Consider the following 20,592-nt stretch of genomic DNA (forward strand, 5'->3'; position numbering starts at 1 on the left):
CAGAAAATGTGATAGCTTAAAACGTGCTTGTGGTGACAGACTGGTCTGTAGCATAACACAAGGTCTAAGTTGGATTGGGATGCAACAGTTTGTTTGTGAGGTGGCGAAGCTAACAAATCAGGTAGTGGAAAACCTTTTGTGGTGACAACTGTTCTGTACCTTAGTTTGTCTAGGCTATGTTGGAAAGTGAAATTTCGACTGTTGGATGTTAAATAATAATTACACGATTCGAAATGCGTTTAAAGTGCTTGTTCTTAAATATGGAATTTTATACTGAATCTGACATGTCTAGTCCTGTATGACAGTGCAAAATTTCCTTTGTCCCCTAAACGGAAATTGAGCTATCAGATACAGCAATGACATATTTTTCTTCACACATGTGTCGTGGTGTAGTGGACTTTTGTTACTTTCATTTTGTAATTTCAGTTTGTAAAAGTACGCTATGTCTTGTCATGGTGTATTATCGATATATAATGTACTCTTTACACAGTTTGTGATTAGTTGGAGTTATCACTAGAAATTGGTCTTTGCTTTTTTCTATGCTGTCAGCTGCACTGTCTATGGCTTCTAGCAAGGAGTGAATAGTTTGGCGCCTCTTCAAATACTGGTAGCTTGGAACATGTAGCGAGTGTTTGTAGTGTCGTAATAAGTGAGACAGTGAGTCGATGTGGAGTTTGTGTATGGCCTCAAAGGCAATAAAGTCTGAATTGGTGTATGGTAAGATGATTCATTGTGAATGAAATAACGTACGGTATGTGATGTTCCCAGTCAGCAATAAAGCTGTTACTGAAGAAGAGTTTGAGTGATAACCTTATATGGAAGTGTCAGGTAAAAGGGAATAATGGGCACGGGAAACGTTCAGTAAGAGAAGGTTCTTGATTTTCAGGTAGCAAACTATCGATAAGCATCGTTTTGAGATTGAAATACTTTTGGGTGTGTGAATGTAGCAGCAAATACATTTATTATGAACTAAAACTTGGGAATCAGTCTATTGTTGATTGGAATGAATACTTTAGGAAAGGTTTTATTGCTGCAGTTTTAGAGAAATATGATAAACTAACTGGGAAAGATGTAAGCATCGAAAGCAAAAATCTGACAAGGGCAATAACGCTCCAGGGGGGTGGGAATTCGGCATGTGGTTATGTTATCACATAAGGCTGGTTGGTAATAACACACACTATGTATCGTATATACATTTATTGAGCACTGAGACAGAAAGAACAAACATGGCAGAACACAAGTTGCGTGCTGAGAGACATAGAACTAAAGCAGTTCAAAGAGGTCAGAGGCAAAGATAGGGCGCTCCATGCCAGAGACGTCACAGGCTCAACTGAAAGATATACTAATAAGTGCTTCTTTAGTCTTGTTCAAGAAAAATCTAAAGACTTAGAAGGTAACTAAAGAAAATATTTTTACTTGAGACAACAATAGTATCTTATTGTTTCAGTTCCTATAAAAGCCTGAAATATGAAGGATTTAAGCACCTATCCGTAAGTCATAGCCTTTATTTAAAAGATCCAAAAACTGGAACACATACAAACACAACTGAAGAAATTTGGTCTGCAATAAAAATTCGTTACAAGCAATAAGGCAGTGCACAGAGCTCTTAGACTCTTATTTATTTGAAAATATATATATAGAAAGCAAAGTAAAGATGAACAAAACTTATTTATGTATCTCATGAACAGTACAGCTCGTCTGTATGGTGGCAAATCATAAATTGGTGGGTGTCCAGTTAATGAAACATGTAAATAAGTATTTGGCAGTTTCTAGTTTTCTCCATACAACAAAAAAAGGATTGTCGACAATTTCTCACTTGTATTTGTGTCATAGACGCACCTTCTAATAAAAGGCTTCATTTTTTGTGATGCATTTGTATTTTCAGCAGTGTTAATTTCCTTGAAAGTTATTTGTGATTTATGGTAAAGTTCTTTTGTACCTATACGAACTGAAACATTCATACTGTGAAATTATATCTTGGAGCCCAGAGTTTTTGCTGTTTCTATCACTATTGCTTTGCTTAAATATGCCACAAAATGGAAAGTACAGAGAGCATATTTGTCACTGAGCAGAATACCCATCCCCTCTTTACTATTTTTACTTTACCAAATACAAATTTGTGTTTTTGCTAGTATATACTTACCACCAATCATTCAATCATCAATAAAATATATTTCAGTATACTCTTCTCCTGGTTCATTCAACTGACAGCCGATTTATTTCCAAAATTAGTTTCATGAAATGAGGCACTTCTTTTACCATTTTCAACTGTCTCTCGAAAATTATAGTTTATTGTTAGTTATGAGCTGTCCCATTTCCATTTCGATTTCAACATTATTTCTCATGCCGATTTTCCCACCTCTTCCATTTGCTGTTGTAGCTATGCTCTTTGTAGGTACCTGTCTGATTGTATAATAGCAGTTCTCACAGCTTCATGCTTTTGGGATAAATGCAAAGTTCTACTGCTTTTATGACAAGATGATTACTAATCTATGAGGTGAGTCGTGAAATCTGAACTGATCGGTTTTCTTTCCTTCATGTTTTCCCCATGTGTGAAATTATTACGATGCTACAAGAACCGAGTTTTCTTGATATTTGCTCCATCTTTTGAGACCCTTTTCCTTATAAATAAATAAAATTGCAAGATAAATGGAGTAATGTTGTTTTTATACTAATTTACTAATTGCTTCTAATTGTTAATCTGTGAATGATTTTGGTGCATGATACATGTACGTAAACAGCATTTAAATTAGCAGAAATATACATGTAACTAATACCACAATTACATTGAATGTTTTCATTAGACATTAGAACTAATGTGCGTAAAAGCAACTTACAATATACAAGTTCACTCACATAATACTGACAACCACACTCAACAGTTAACACAAAGCACACAAGCTATCTGCACTGTGGTCCGAGATGGTGATGTCACGATAATGGATAGGAACCTGTACTTTTCATTGGTCTTGAGTTCTAACAGATGACATCAAATCTTCTAACCAATCGGCTTCATAGGATGTTATTTGGCATAGTCGCTCCCAACTAGTGAGCTCACTGCTCCCAACGTCAACAGACCATTGAGTCATGTCACATGACGTCAATGTCAGTGTGTATTGACACTGGACATCACCTGACATCACGTCATTTTGCTAGCCCAGTACTGAATGGTGAAAGCGAGGTACCACCCATGATGCAAGATGTCGGAGTATAGTATCATAATTGAAAGACTAATAACAATAAAGTTTATTAACAGCGTAAGATAACGTAATAAGAGATATTCCTGATCAATTCTGTATGCTAAATTGCCGAGAAGTGAAACAACATTTGAAAACCTCGACCTTATTTGCTAGCGAAAACATATATATGAACAATGTCTTTCAGAAAATTATTAAGTGATTCTCTGCATATGATCTCACACAAAATTTTAATAAAACAAAATTTTAATATACAGTTCTGTACAGTAAATAAGAAAGCGCTATTAACGAATATAAAGTTTGAATAGAAGCCTATAGCTGAGGTAGAATGTTCCAAATTTTTAGGAGTGTGCATTTATGAGAGATTGAATTGGAAGAAACATATTGATGATCAACTGGAACATTTGAGTTCAGCTATTTATGCTGTTAGGATTATTGCAAATTCTGGTGATAAACATACCAGTAAATTATGTTACTATGCCTATTTTCATCCACTTTGTTGGTATAGAATCATATTTTGGGGTAATTCATCATTAAGGAAAAAGTATTCATTGCACGAAAGCGTGTAATTAGAATAAAAGCTGCAGTCCATCCAAGCTCATCTTGCAGACATTTATCTAAGGATTTGGGGTTTTCACAGTAGTCCCACAATATATGTATTCACTTATGGAATTTATTATTTATAATTCGACTCAGTTCAAAAGCAGTCGAAATGTGCACAGCTATAGAAAGACTGATCTTCACTATTCTCTGTTAAATCTAACTTTAGCGTAGAAAGTCCTGAATTAGGCTGCCACAAACGTCTTCAGTCACTTACTAAATCGCATCAAATGCCTAACAGATAGCCAACCAGCATTTAAAAATAAACGAATTACTGACTGACAACTCCTTCTACTCTAAAGATGAATTGTTAGATATAAATCAGTAATCAAACCATTATCAACAAAATTTAAATAATGAAATTGCAATGAAATCCAGACCTTTTTAGCTCCTTACAGGCGTTGATGAATATCAATGGGGACAGTTGAAGATGTGTGCCTCAACCATGACTCGAACCCAGGATTTCCTGCTTAAATGGAAGATGCTCTACCCAACTGAGCCATCAAGGACACAGATGATAATACGACTGCAGGGACTTATCTCTGGCACACTCCCCATGAGACCCACATTTCGAACTCATTGTCCACACACTACATTTGTAGTGCTCCTGTCCACTATACTCATTATTCATGGCAGTCTATCTACTGAATCCCGTAAGAGTTCGAGCAACATGTCAAAAAGAGCAGATACCTTTGGTGATCTTGCAGTTCTTGAAGAACGAAATTACAATGAAATCCAGACCTTTTTAGCTGCTTACAATCGTTGATGAATATCAACGAGTACAGTTGAAAATGTGTGCCCCAACTGGGGCTCAAACCTGGGATCTCTTGCTTACATGGCACACGCTCTATCTGATGGAGCCATCAAGGACACAGAGGATAGTGCAACTGCAGGGACTTATCTCTGGCGTGCTTTCCATGAGACCCACATTTCCAGCTCACTGTCCACACACTACATCTGTAATACCGCTGCTCACTGTACTCATTACTCATGGCAGTCAATCTACTAAATCCCATAAGAGTTTGAGCAATATGAATAGATCTGCACTGAAGATGATCATTGACGGGTAAGCCTCATCTATATATGAATATGATATCTGTTCTTTCGGACATGTCTGAAAGAGCAGATACCATAATCATATATAAATTTAAATAGTGTTGAATTATAACATGCAAAGAAATTTTTGTTAAGTTGCCATATTCCACAACATTACAAAGTGTTGTACTCATGATCTGGGACACAAGTATTCTAATCTATGTACAATCTAATCTAATCTACATACAATGCATAAACAATATGTATAAGGAAATAAACAGAACCTGTTTTAGTTATCCATCAGAGTTATTTTTTATACAGCAAATCACATCATGAACAACGATATTTTCCCCTTCAAAAAAGTACCTTTTTCTCTTTGAAACGTTATTTCATGAAAATTGCTTCGTCAACTTATGTTCTTATTTATAAACAGTGTATGTGTAAGCTCTGTTATGTTATTGTAAAACCTAAATCATTTTTTACTTTCAGATATCCGACATCACTTTTGGAAGAAAACTTAATGGAATAAAATATCCGAGTCGTCATGGAACATTACCAATTCCTCAAAAAAACAAAACAAAATAATAAAAATAAAGATTAAGAAGACAAGAAAGAACAAAATAACCTACTGGAGCAGGAGTGAGCGCAGGGAAAATAGATTAACTTTCGATGTTAGCAGACGACGACACATGTCTCCACCCCCGTCACTGTCACTGTCAAAACTTTCTGCTGAAGAAACCTTGATGATTACAGGATGTGATGAGACGTATTGCATTTCAAATGCAATGAGGAATGTTTTGACGTGATGTGATGTGATGGCAAATATGAATTGATCTTTATAATGTATATGACCTACAAGAGAAGCTAACTATTGAGGCACAGGTTGCTATGTCTACCTTTACTGTGCTTCATGCTGCCACTAGGACTTTCAAGTTTTATAGCTGTACGAAGATGCTCCAGGATGTTCCCAAAATTTTCTCCCTGATTTATTGGTGTAATGTCTGCCACGCACATGAGAGTTTGAATCATTTACCAGCTTGTTGTTTAACGCTCATTGTATCACTAGCATTTTGCATTTCTCAACTAAACCGTTAGCTAAATATATTCCTCTAAATCGCCCAGGGAAGCTGTGAAGCTTGTATTTCTGTTCTGTTATCTTGCAATGGAATACCAAATGTTCAGATGTGGGTGAATTCCTAAGGGACCAAACTGCTGAGGTCATCGGTCCCTGGACTTACATACTACTTAAACTAACTTATGCTAAGAATAACACACACACCCATAATGCAATATCAATCGCTGTCACACATAGAAGAGTTGTTCATTTGCAAGGCCACTCTTACTTTCATTTATAACACTTTCCTTAAACACAATGTTCTCGAGTTGTGTATCTACCAGCCTGATACTGATCAACATTATGGGCTATAACTAGTTTTTGTTGCCTGTCGAAATACAGTTATAGTTGTACAACAAAAAGTAACCTCACTTGAGTGATGTGAGCAGAATCTGGATACTCCATAAGCAACTTTGGCTGATGCAGGAACACTAGTTAATAAAGAAGTCGCAATACTGAAAGAGATCAAAATTTTACATTTACTGCATAAGCTAAGGTTTAGTGTACATGACAGCTTTGTTTCCATATGCTACTGAATTCACTACCCATTACGTCTAATAGCTTTCTGGCTCTGTAAACAGGTAAGGAAACAAGAAGTTAATGTTTTTGCACATGAATTTTTTCTTTGTTTGAAACCCATCTGGAGAAATACTTTCCACAGGCATGAATTACTTACATATACATGCCCCTATCATCACTCACATAAGTCAACTTACATGTGGAAACAACCTACTTGCATACTGTCTTGCCAGATTTGTAATAAGTTACGAAAATTAAAACGCCTTTAACATTCCTGCATGATGTCACTTTCCCCACAATTGGCTATGAGCTGCTAGGTGGATCTTTCCTCATTATGACGTCATTTGTTGGACAACATACGTTTTGAATTATTTATTTAAGTATGTGAATAGTTAAGACTGATTCACACTAAACGTCAACGGACCATCATGTCATGTCACCATTATGCCAAGGTTTATTACCCTGGACATCATGTCATGTCATTCAGTTTGCTTAATTTCAGTACGGAACAGTGAAAGTGACATTATGAGATAAGGTTTGTCATAGAAAATGTCACAGTATACTATCATAATTCAGAAACTAACAATTATAAAGTTTATTAATGACCAAGCAAACTTCATGACATATGTTCTTGGTCAATTTTGTGTGCTAAAGTGCTGAGAAGTGAAACATTGTTCCAAATTCCGACACAAAAACAACTTGCAGTAAGTGCTCCACAGGGGTCTGTAATTGCCTGTGTCTTGTTCCTAATAATGATTCTTGATCTGCCATCATTTATTAAGTCCAGTACAGCACTATAAGTAGACAACACATCTTTTCTTCATAGTAGTAATGATTGCAATAGATTTAAATATTGTGTTGCAAAGGAAATTGGTCAAGCATCTTATTGGTTTAAACCAAATAGATTCTTATGGAATGAGAAAAATCAGCAGAAGGCTTTCAGTCTAAAAGACAAGCTTCTGTTAGATGATCCAAGCTGTGTTAAGTCTTTGGAAGTTTATTTAGATGGTAAATTACGAGGGTTGTTTTTTAAGTAAGGGCTGTTCGCGCGTATAGTCCCGTAGTTCCCGCGGACGCCGCAACAAGCCACCGCGCCACTTGCCGGCATCCTTCCCATTCACACTGATGCAAGTTGCAGCTCTGTAGCTGGGTACGCATCGCTGTGCTACTTTATAATGTTTACGATTATTGAATCGCCCGCCGCATGTGAGATATGGTCAGTGATACGTTTTTTGACCGTGAGAAGCCTATCAGCTGCAGAAATTCATCGTCAGTTAACAGAAGTTTATGGCTTGAATGCAATGAGTGAAGGTAAAGTGCGTCAATGGGTTAGAGAGTTTAAAAATGGCCGTCAAAACGTCCATGACCAAGAACGCTCAGGCCGGCCCTCTGTGATCACTGATGGTTTGGTGGCTCCAGTCGAAACAAAGATTCGTGAGGACATAAGATTCACAATTTCCACTCTTTCTTTGGAATTTCCAGATGTTTCAAGATCGGTTTTGTACAAAATTGTGTCTGAAAACCTAAACTTGAAGAAACTGTGTTCTCGGTGGGTACCCAGACTCCTCACAGAGGACCACAAAGGGACGAGATTTGCCACTTCATTGGACTTTTTGATTCGTTACAAGGAAGAAGGGGATGACATGCTGAGTCAAATTGTCACTGGAGATGAAACATGGGTATCCCATATCACTCCCGAAAGCAAGCGACAATCGATGGAATGGCGACACACAACCTCACCCGTCAAGGTCAAAGCCAAACAGACGCTGTCAAAGCGCAAGATTATGGCAACTGTGTTCTGGGACCGGCGCGGTGTTTTGCTAGTGGACTTTATGCCACGAGAAACGACAATCAACTCAGATGCCTACTGTGCAACTCTAAAGAAGCTCCGCAGAGCAATTCAAAACAAAAGGCGCGGCATCATGACAAAAGGAGTTTTCCTCCTGCATGATAACGCCAGGCCTCACACCTCTCAAAAGACTCGGGATTTGATTGATTCTTTTGGCTGGGAAGTTTTGGACCATGCACCATACAGCCCCGATCTTGCTCCTAGCGATTTTCACCTTTTCCAGTACCTGAAACACCATCTTGGCGGGCAGCGCTTCAATGACAACGATGAAGTGAAAGCGGCCATGAACTCTTGGCTGTCGGAGCAGACGGCCGAATTCTTCGAAGAGGGAATTAAAAACTTAGTTGTAAGGTATGACAAGTGCTTAAATAAACAAGCCAACTATGTAGAAAAATAGGTAAAAGTGTGTAGAATCAGAAAATAAAAGTTTTTTTTACAAAAGTATTTGTATCTTTTTTTAAAAATAAAAACGGCCCTTACTTAAAAAACAACCCTCGTATCTTGAGATCAATATGTACAGTATAATAGAGGTAGGTTTCCAAGAGTAATTTATTTGTTATCGCCACTTATGGATTGTGTGTCTGAAATACATGTTAGAAGAACCTATATTCATTCTTGCAAAGCATAGTGACATATGTTTTTATTTAATGGGGAAACTCTAGTTGTGTGAATGGCATCTTAATACTGCAGAAGAATGGTATCAGGGTAATTACTGATTATTGATATAACTGACATTGTAAATCATTGTTTTTGAACTAAAATTCATGATTGTAATAAATTTATACACATACTGTGTTTAATTTACACAAAAAGTTTCCAATAGCAGAAATCATATAAAACGAACATTGTTACAACACAAGAAGAAATACATGCATTGATACTCTGTATCACAGACCATCAAAATCACTAAACAGATATGAACTCAAGTGACACTAATTATACTTGGTGTCCCAGAAGTCTACAAACATTCATAAGGCATAAAATATGACACCATAGACAAATAATGTTTATCTTGAATTAGATGAGAGATATTAAAGTTATTTTGTACATGCATACTTACTATTACTTTGTTTGTTACAGGGCCCAATGATGTAATGACAATGGAATTGGACACCATTTGCAAACAACATATACTCAAACAGGAAAGAGTCTGATGTGTCCTATGGTATCACGAGACACAGGCACCAAAAACAATTCAGAAAAAATTACAGATAGTTTACCTTAGATAGCCACCAGATGTTTGAAAGCATCAAAATGAGTTACGAGAAGTTAAGGAAAGAGGGAACCTCTATAATGTCCCTACAAGAGGCAGGCATAGAACCAGTGCACACACTGTTCAGACTATGAGAGACGGCCTTGTGAGAAATCCCAAGAAATCAATACACCAGATGTTTCAAAGCACCAAGATGAGTTACGAGAAATTTAAGGAAAGAGGGAGCCTCTATAATGTCCCTACAAGAGGCAGGCATGGAGACAGTGCACACAGTGTTCAGACTATGAGAGACAGCCTTGCATCTTACATAATCAACTTGTTTTCTGTGGTCTTATGCACAATAAAATCATTGGACCTTTTTTCTTCAGTGGAAGAGGAATCGCACCCAATACCTATATTGATATGTTTCAGTTTTCGTTGTGCCACACATTCAGGTCATTAATGATTTTTATTTTGTAACAAGATGGTATGCCACTTCATTCAGGATTAAATGTTTGTGCCTATTTCTGTACAAAATTTCCTAGAAGATAGACTGGGTACGGTGGTCCCATCAACTGGCCTCTATGATCACTGTAATAACAGCACTTGATTTCTCCCTTTGAGGTTATGTCGAGGACAAGGTTTACCAAACACTAGTAGACAACATCACAGCATAACACCACAGAATTTCTGACATCTTAACATCACATACGAAATGTTCACCAGCACATGGGTGGAATTGGAATATCACCTGGGTATCCTTTGGGGCCACAAAGGAGTGCATGTCGAAATTTATTAAATGTGTGTGTGTGTTTGTCGGTATACACAAGAATCGGAATGTTACCTGCACTTCAGGATAAAAGATGCATGTCTGTGTGTTGTATTTCCTGTCTGAGGCATATTTCTAATGAGGGGAAGACTTCTGGGACACCGTGTGTAATAAGCTTCCATAACCTCTACAGGAATTACCTAGACAAGTACTTAAAGAGAGACTGTATGACTGATTATTTGCCCAGCCATTCCACAATATAAATGAATTTATCAACTTTAGTATAATACTGTCATGTAAACAACAAACTTATTGCAGCTTTTGAATCATCAATTGAACTATTTTTGTGAAGTTGTCTATTGCTATAATGGCCAAATGACAATAAAATTATTATTATTATTGTTATTATTACTATAATTACGGTTTATTTATTTATTTACTGGGATGAATTTGTACATACAAACAAATCAAACGATATTTATAAGAAAATAAATAGAGCCTGTTTACCTTATTGATTATTTTTTTCTTGCATAACTAATAACATCATGAATAACTGTATTTTGCTTCTTCCAAGGAGCTAACTGTTTCATTTTAGAATTTTATTTAGCGAAAACTGTTTCAGCAACTTACATTCTTATTTATACAAAGTAAAGGTGTTAGCTCTGTTGTACATTCTAAAACTCAAATCACTTTTCAATATATATGAGGTGGCTGTTCTTTTGTGCATGTACAAAAGAACAGACGCCACTTTTAATTCAGGAACCACTATTAATTAAAACACAAAGAAATTACAAACACTGGCTGCAAATGGGCGTTGATTTGAATAAATGGGGAAAGTTGAAAATTTTTCCTCATTGATTCAAATTGATGACCACTCGCATTGATGGGACATGGCAGATGCGTGGTCACCTATCATTGAATGGTGTTGTCACTGCAACATCCCTAGAAAATGGAAAGGTGATTGACATGACAAAGTACTGCCATGGTTGCAAGGGAAATAACCAGGATCATGTTTCTGTTCAGAATTTTTCTGGGTACAGTGGTGGAATGGAATCAGAAGGAGTTCTCAGAATATTTCAAAGGTCAGAAGAGAATTATGGTGTCGGTATGTGAGTACCTTAGAGACAGAAACTCAAAAGGGTTTTCAAATGTGTTGGAAAATATGCCTTATGGCAGAACTATAAAAACTGAAAAGTTGGGGTGTGTTGGTCATGTCTAAAAGAGGATTGGCACACGTTGAAGTAAGGGGAAAATGCTCAGCGATGGCAAACTAATTGGTGGTTGGGGTTGTCTTACTAAGGAAGATCTTTTTGATGCAATAGTTTACCAACAGCCATTGGTAAATTATTGCATCAAGAAATTCATGCCAGCCATTGTCCCACGGTCCACAATGGATCAATGAAGAAGTTTACTAAGGAAGAGGTGGGCAAACAGCAGCTTTATTGTGGTTTAGCTATAAGAAGGAATCGAGATAATATTGAGGCCATGAAGAAAGCAGTATGGGCTACCTTTTTCCATAAAGCTTCTATGGATGACGACCCACAGCATGCTCTCTGCGACAGTGGAGTAGACACATGGTGTGGATACAAAAAAGCAATAGCAAATGGTGAGACTTTTGCACACCATCACTCCCTGCCATTTGAGGTATTGGAAGCAATTAAGCCCATATACAGGGACTGACACTGAACTATTGTCACGCTGCTTACATGGAAAGACACAAAATGTTAATGAATGATTCAACCATGTGATATGGGAACGCCTGCCTAAAACTATGTTTCAATACCGCGAGATTAGGTGTGTAAGATGCAGTTATTTGCGTTATTGATGGGGCAGTTAGCAGATGTGATGTTTTAGAGTTGTTGGGACTAACTCCTGGTTTCAATATGAGAGAAGGACTGGTGGCAATTGATTCTCTGTGAGTGGTCGAAGGCAAAAAATGGGTTCTTGAGGCAATAAAGAGGCCAGAACAGCAAAGAGGAGCAAGAAAAGGAAGAGAGAAGATGACGAACACACAAACCAAGAATACTGTGCAACTGGAGAGTTTTAAGAACAACAAGGGTAAGTAACAGATGAAATGTACCTTTAAACTGAATTTTAAAAGAGTCAAATTTTCGTAAATGTTTATTTTATGCAAAAAAATTTTGTGATATTTCGGGGTACCATTTGGCGAAAAGTAGACTACAGACACCAGCTTACTATCACCAGGAGAAAAAATATATGCTTATTAATTATTAAAAAAATTATCTTAGTTTTGATTGTCTAATTTATGTATTTATAGTATAACAACTGTTGATTGAAATCATTTGATTGTAGTCTACATTTTAGATAATAATGTCATAAATGTGTGCACAAAGTTTTAAGCATCTAAGAAAAGTAGTTAATAAGTCAATAGACTTCAAACTTGGACTGGCAGGAAAATTTAAAGTTACTGACTGACATAATTGTTTATATAATAAAGTTTATATCATAGCTACTCTGATTATTCCTATACTAAAATCTTCATCCTTAAAACACTTTCATTGTCCTGAAATTTGTTTATATTCACAGCTCATATTATGTAGTTAGGCTCTCATAAACTTTATGAAAATTCTTACTGTTTTTCCAGACTTTCACTGGCAAGTTACCTTAAACTATGTGATAGGACCTCATTCTAGCATTCACTGATTCCCTATTTGTAATAAAGTAACACACAATCATTTGATGTGATGGAAAGGATTCTAAAAGTATTATAACCAGCAGCGTGGAAGTACTGAGGTTCGTATTACTGCAGAACAACCAATTTGAAGTGTCGAAACGGATTCTAAAAGTATTATAACCAACAAGGCGAAAGGTACTGAGGTTCATATTACGGCAAAACAGTCAATATTACAAAAGTATTTTTTCTTTCAGTACAACGATAAATTTTTACTTCAGTCATTGAGTGTAAATCTTAAGAGGGACTGGAAAAACAAAGCTTTATTGTGCCTTAAGATGTTTAAAATAAACAATGTATAAAGATAATAGCGGATACTCTGTCTGAATGATTGTAGCAGTGATTCCACTACACCCTGGTAACTGGGAAAGAATAAAAGAATACTAATAGCCTTGTATAGGTAAACAGATGAGAGCCTCAATGAAAGATAGTTTCACTTTGTTTATGAACTGCAAATGGCTGCTAGAGGTGTTATTTGTGTCATATGTGGATGCAATAATTACTGATAACAAAGTACTTACAGATTCCCCAGAAATAAAGAAATGTAGGTTTGAATATAAATCGGAGATTACTGGCACTCAGTGAGTTAGTTTTACTTCCTATAATTGAGAACAATGTGATTTGAACTTGGTTTTTGTTGTTGGTGTGGGAAATTCACACCCAAGGATATACAAGGGAAGGACTCAAATGGAAGAACTGGACTCCAGGGATTTCTTTTCCATAACATTCACTGTTTTACCAGAAATACAAATACAACTTTATTACACAATCAACACATTCCAGAAACAAATGTGAAAGATTATCTAATGAAATAATTTAAAAGGTTCCTAATACCAATTATCTCTACCAAACTCTATAATAATGAAAATTTTAAAGGCATCTAAACATCCTGATCAAATATATGCTCTCCTTCAACCTAAAGACAGGGGCGCGATTTCGTTACACAACTTGGAATTAGACTAAGAATAAAAATATAATTTTTTATCCTTATCAGTGGAAAATCACAACTCCAAAATTGTGAGTGAGACTTACTTATGCTTTATTCTTCTATAAGATACAACAGAATACAAGATTTGTTGCATAAGGTTACCAGGTACACAACATAAAAGGTCACAACAATAATTTTAACCACCACTACTAATCCCCCAAGGTTTTCAAAGGCCAGGGCTCCTTTAAAAAGAAAAGAATACTATTAATATGGGGGCACAATCTGACAGTTAGCCAAGATTTCAAATTTAACGAAACTTAACATCTCTGTAGAGACCACAAATTAAAAACATTAAGCTTTAATTGCACAGTGGGGGCCCTTGTCACGGTTACACACACTGGCTGTCACTTCCAATGTGTGGGTTGTCTGTCTGGATATCAAGGTGCTGGTGTAACCAAATGATCGCTCCAGAAAGCAATCATATTTGCTCATTCACCTGTCAGGTCCATCTGGGTCGAACACATAGTCGACAACACTTTACCAAGTCCTTTGAGTAGTGGCATGTATCGACTAATCAAAACAAAACAATAACAGCTCTTAAACTTTTTCCACCTGAACGGTACAGCAAAGCATGAATGGCAGTTCCAAGAAGCAGCTTTTAGCAATCAAGAATTAAAAGCAGCTTCATAAAATCTTAAAACTGCAAATAGCTTACAACCCTGAGGCGGCGTACATCACAGCCTGAAATTCAGTAAGTTTTAAATATTCGGAGGATTGGCAAATTTACTTGTAGCTTACAGTTTGCCCCACTCCCACCACCACACAAATAGACAAAATAACGTGCTCAGAACAGAGACTGGTGCAGCCTCATAGTGATGCATTAGTGTGACTGGAGCTCTGTAGGTAGCACTAAATCACAAAAAAGCAACATCAGGCAACCCAAAGCATAGAATATAGTTTCATTATGATAAGAAACTGTTCCTCATGTAACGCAAAAGTTCTTTAAGAAGTCAAACAAGCTACCCACGTATGATCCTTAAGAAACAATACTTATAAATAGATTGAGAAACAAACCCCTTACACCAACTTGGAGGTACATTATTTTCTCACACAACCAACAATTCACAATTCAAGCAGAAACAACCACTATGCGTGAACTAAGAGTATAGCAATGTACAGTACCCCAGTTTCCAAATATTAAAAACCAGCACCCTCAAGTCTCCCCAAAAACCACTATTGGGATAGCTGAAAAGAAACTAAGGGACCTGCAAGTAATGTAACATGCAGCAAATTCACAGCAGCAAGATACAGACAGAGAGCATACCAATCCACTGAGAGCCTCACAGCAAAACGTGTCTGCAATTGCAGCACTGCATAGCCGAGCACACACCTTCCCGATCAGCCTTGCCCAGACTTGACTAAACTCCATTGATTGCCAACCACCTTCCTCTCCACCAGGCAGCTGATATAGCTTCAGCTAGATGCCACGTATCTGCCACATTTGGCAGCCAGACAAAGGATATCTTTTGTGTGGAAATGGAGTGAGCTGCAATAGCTCAGTTATTTTTAGATATTAACAGTGGGTTATTCGAAGTAGAAGAGCTGATGTTGATGAAGTATTTAAAAAAGACGGACCAGAGAGTTTAAATATTAATCATGTAATGTACACTAATCATTTTGTAGAGAAGGACTTCAGAAATAAAAATTTAGTAAGGCAACGGTAAGTATTGTTTGTAAAGCAATAAAATAACTATATTTTAACACCTGTTCAATGATCAGTTACAGTACTGCCTTTACATATAACTTTTTTCTTCTTGTTTCAGTATTTGACCTGGCTTTGTTCCTTCAGTTTTGTCTTACAGAATTAGATGTTATTTCAGACCAGATCCAAAGAAAAGAAAGAGAGGAGAAGGAGTCGAGCAACCGGAATTAGTCACTGAAATTCAGGCTGAAGTGGACAATATTGTCAGCTCCAAAGTTGTATAAAACTGTGAAAAATGTTTGCCATTAATGGTAAAGTGAAGAGTATTATAGAAAACAGTATCGAGACAGAAAGGAGTCATTCGTGCTTTGAGATCCTAGTTGTGTAGTTTAATGTGCAAAATTGTAAGTTGTAGCAACAAGAAGTGACAGTCATCGTAGATGTTCAGTGATCAGCTGATCGTTTGGCAGACGTCAACAGGATTCATGCACTGCCCCCCCCCCCCAGGAGTGCTGCAAAAAGCCTTCCTTGCTGCAGGAAAGTGTTCCGTGACTTTAATATTGCCAGTGCTTTTTGTTTTCCTTGTGTATTCGTTCACTTGGTTACCGAGCACACACTTGATTACATACACTTTTGTGTTAGCGAGTACCTCGCATTTTCTGGTTATGAATGAAAGTATGGCTTGGAATAACACTTTACTCTGATAAATAGCATGGCTACACAATATCGAGTTCAGAAGTCTAGCAACCAGCAGACTTGCAACAGCGATGCCCCCAACATGACAACAGCAAGAGAAAATAAATCAGCAGCACAGACGTATTGTGGCGATCCTTTGAGAATCGGAAATGAGTGAGATAATGGACATACCAGCAATGCCAGGACTTGCAGTGCAGCTACCCCCGATTTGGTCTCACAACCCATTGTTCTGGTTCTCGCAGGTGGAGACAAGTTTCTCTCCTCCAGAATGGCCACTGAGTCCACTAAATTCCCGCTGGTGATCAATAAGCTGGATCACCGCTAGAGCAGCCTAGGTTCAAGACAGTATAACTTCACCTCAGGATGCAGACTCACACTGAAGCTAAAGGCCAAATTAATTCAGACAGGTCATATTCACAGGAGGAACGAGTGCAGGAGGTGCTCATGCAGGAGGGCCTCGGCGACAGAAAAGCATCCCTTTAATTCTGTCATCTAAGAAGCAAGATAGATGTGTGCATGGTTCCTGAAGCTTTACTATGTACAATGTAAAGCAGTCATCTGCCAGCACAGGTGAAGGCCATATTGCATTACAAACGAACATGTCGCTCGACGCCCTAGCAGACTTGATGGACTGGATTCAGGACACTATTTTACCGACCTCCTGCCCTGGAACTATAGCGGCATGTAATGACACCTCGGTGGTGACACGAGCAGATTCTGATAGTCTCTCGAGAAAGGTCGATGAACTGAGTAATCAGATGAGCAACGAGCACTCTACTCTCCGATTGCAATGTTAGAAAAAACAAGACGCAAGTTTTTGGTAGACATGGGTTCCAACCTAAGTATTTTACCGCATAACCAGTTAAACAAATCCTGACCAGTCACCTAATTTTGTCGTCTCACGGCTAATAATTCAGCAATTGCGATGCATGGAATGTAACATGTCGACCTGGACCTGGACCATGATTTGCCTTGGTATGGAATTTCACTGTGGCATATGTAACCGAACCTATAATCGAAGCCAGTTTTTTAGCACATTGTCTTCTACTGCCGGACGTCTCAAATGCTCTTGCAGTAGGCAAAGTCACCAGACCAGATGCTCATGGATTCCGTTCTACCACGACTGTACATGACGCCAAATTGATCCAGATGGGGATCAATGGTACGCCAAACTTCTAGAACAATTTCTTGGTATGATACGGCCTTCTGAAGCCCCACAAAACGTATGTCACAACACTGTACATTATAGCAACACTAATGCAGGCCCACCGACTTCATGTGGGTCCAGACAACTCGTCTATGATCGATACACCGTTTCCAAGGCGAAATTTAATACCACCTTGAAGGAAGGCATCATTCACCTGTCTAGTAGACTGTGGTCATCACCCTCACATTTATTACCAAAGAAGAATTATGAATGGCAGCTACTGATTATTGTGCCTTGAATGCTAGGACAGTAGTGGATCGCTAACCTGGTCCTCTGTTAAGAGATTATAATTATGCATTATGTGGTAGAAAGGTGTTTAGTGTACTATATTGCACAAAGGCAAACACAGTAATTCCTATAAGTAAAAGAGATATTCTGAAAATGGCTCTTATAACGCCGTTTGACCTATTTATGACGTTCAGAATGAGAAATGCTGCCCAGATGTGGCATAGATTTAATATTCAGCTTTACAGGGCTTGCAGTATAGCACTGCATATCTTGATCAGTAACCCCAGAGCAACACAAACAGCACCTGACTGAGGTATTTAAGTGCCTTTAAAAATATGGAGTGGTGCTGAACACCCCAAAGCGTGTTTTTGGTCAGGCAGAGATTGCCTTTCCAGGCCACCTCATATCATCAGCTGGAACATTGCCATTACCAGAGAATATCCAAGCTATTATAAGTATTCCACGGCCAGAAACTGGTGAACAACTGTGAAGGTTCCTGTGAGTTCTCAGCCATTATCGTCACCTACCTCATGTGACAGAACTCCAAGAGACTGTTACTGTACCTTAAGCTGGTCCTAAGGTTAAAGGCCAAACGCCGCTGAAGCGAACAGAGTCAACGGATAACGCACTCAAAGCAGATAAAACAAGTATAGCAGATGCAGCCCTTCTTGCACATTCGGCTTCAGAAGCACATCTCGTGCTTGTATCAGAAGCTAGCCAAATGACAATCGGTGCTGGACTGCAACAATATGTAGATGAAGTCTGGCAGCCTCTCACATTCTTTTTATGAAAACTCTCTCTGGCTCAGCAACAATGGAATCCGTATAATCTCGAGTTGTGGGGACTTAAGAATTCATTAAAGGTTTTCGTACACATTTGGAAGCGAGAGATTTCGTCATTTATACAGACCATAAACCCTTAACCTATGTCTTTTGGCAAAATAACGACAAATGTTCCCAACACAATACAACATACTGGAATTCATAGCTCAATTCACTACTGATGTAAGACAGACTGCCTGTCCTGGGTGAATAGTATCATGAAGACAGTTGACTTTACACAGTTAGGCTAAGCACAAGATTCTGACCAGGAACTTCAGGATTTTTTTAAATGACCACATCTGGTCTTCAGCTTAACGCTGTCAACATTCTAGCCTCGAGTGCCAAGTTGTAATGTGAGTTTTCGAATGGGAAAACTCGTCTGTTCATTTCATTGGCGACTCATAAGCAAAACTTTGAAAGCTTACATAACTTATGCCACCCCAGCCTTAAGGCAACAAATAAACTAACAGCTAGCCATTCAGTGTGGCTTTTAATACAAAAGTACTGTCAACATTGGCTTATGCATGCGTACAGTGTCAATGCAGCAAGATATCTCGTCATGTTCATGCACTGGTAGATAATTTTTTAGATAGTCTGTCAGCACGATTTGCACATGTTCATATTGATGTTGTAGGTCGTCTGCCTCCTTCGGAAGAACAACATTGCCTATTGACAGTAGTAAACTGCTTCAAGTGCTGGTCAGAAGTCGTATCAGTGGATAAAATTTATTCTGAGACACTAGCCACTGCATTGTGTCTAACTGGATCTCTCGTTTTGCTTGTCTGCTCCGCATAATGATGGACAGGGGATTGCAGTTCGAATCCAATCTGTTTGCTCAGATGGGTAAATTTGCAGCCCAGTGACACACACGCAATGACAAGTTACCAAACTCCCAGTAATCAAATGATCGAACGCTGGTACCGGTCACTTAAAATCACATTAATTTGCCATGAATTGTAATGCACATACATCTTACCATTGGTTTTTTTCTCGGCTTATGCAACACGTGCAAATCGGAGCTGGACGCCTCACCAGCAGAGCTAGTGTATTGGAAAGTCCTATATCTCCCAAGCGAGCTCATTGACCCAACGCTTTTTCAGTGGACGACGCTAGTACACCAGAATTCGTCACCCCCACCGGAGAAAGATGATGCACATCCGGCCACAATAAGCATCATGCCACGATACTCTGCAGCCCTTGATATATCGACAGTTACAATACTGTACACAAGTAATTTTGTGAAGAGATGGAGTCAAACTACCAGTTCACAACCTTATAGTAGTCTCCTCACTTCTTTAACAGAGGTGAGAAAACGTCTGAAATCCTCGTAAATGGCAATATGAGTACTGTCTCCATTTACAGAGGAAGCTAGTGTTTGTCAGACAAGAATTTTCACACCTGCATCTCCCAAACAACCAGATGAAACCTCTACCCCATAGCATGCAGCCTTCACCAGAAACTTCTCCGACTCTGACTCAACGCCAAACATGTTGTGGATAATGAGTATACTTTCGGGCATGATTCATGAATGCCGCTTTGGGCGTCAATCGAGGACGACGCTCCGTTTTCCGAGGAGGGCTACATGGTGGCGACAAGTGACAGCAATGATGAACATTAAATGATCAGATGATAGCCTGCCAGACATCACCACAGTTCACGAACTGGCAGCCAGGAGCACTGTCAAATGCCTTCTCCTTGCTGCAGCTTGGTTTCCACAGCTTTTATATTGTCAATGGTTTTTGATTTCCTTGTTTATTTGTTCACTTGGTTACTGAGTAAAAACTAGAGTGCACAAGCTTTTGCGTCGGCGAGTAAATCGCATTTTCTGGTTATTATGTTGAATGTGAAGGTATGTTATATAACAGACTAAAGTTATACTCCAAGCCATACATTAGACAGTGACTAGAACTCAATATCCATTTCAAAAATCTAGCAGCCAGGAGACTTGCGACAAAATGCAACAGTGCCAAAAGATATGTTTGTCATGATGTGGTAGGGAAGTTTATCAACCTACAGGTAATTACGAAAACCAGGAAACCTAAG

The sequence above is a fragment of the Schistocerca cancellata genome, chromosome 6, assembly GCF_023864275.1.
Source record: "Schistocerca cancellata isolate TAMUIC-IGC-003103 chromosome 6, iqSchCanc2.1, whole genome shotgun sequence".
Classification (NCBI taxonomy): Eukaryota; Metazoa; Arthropoda; class Insecta; order Orthoptera; family Acrididae; genus Schistocerca; species Schistocerca cancellata.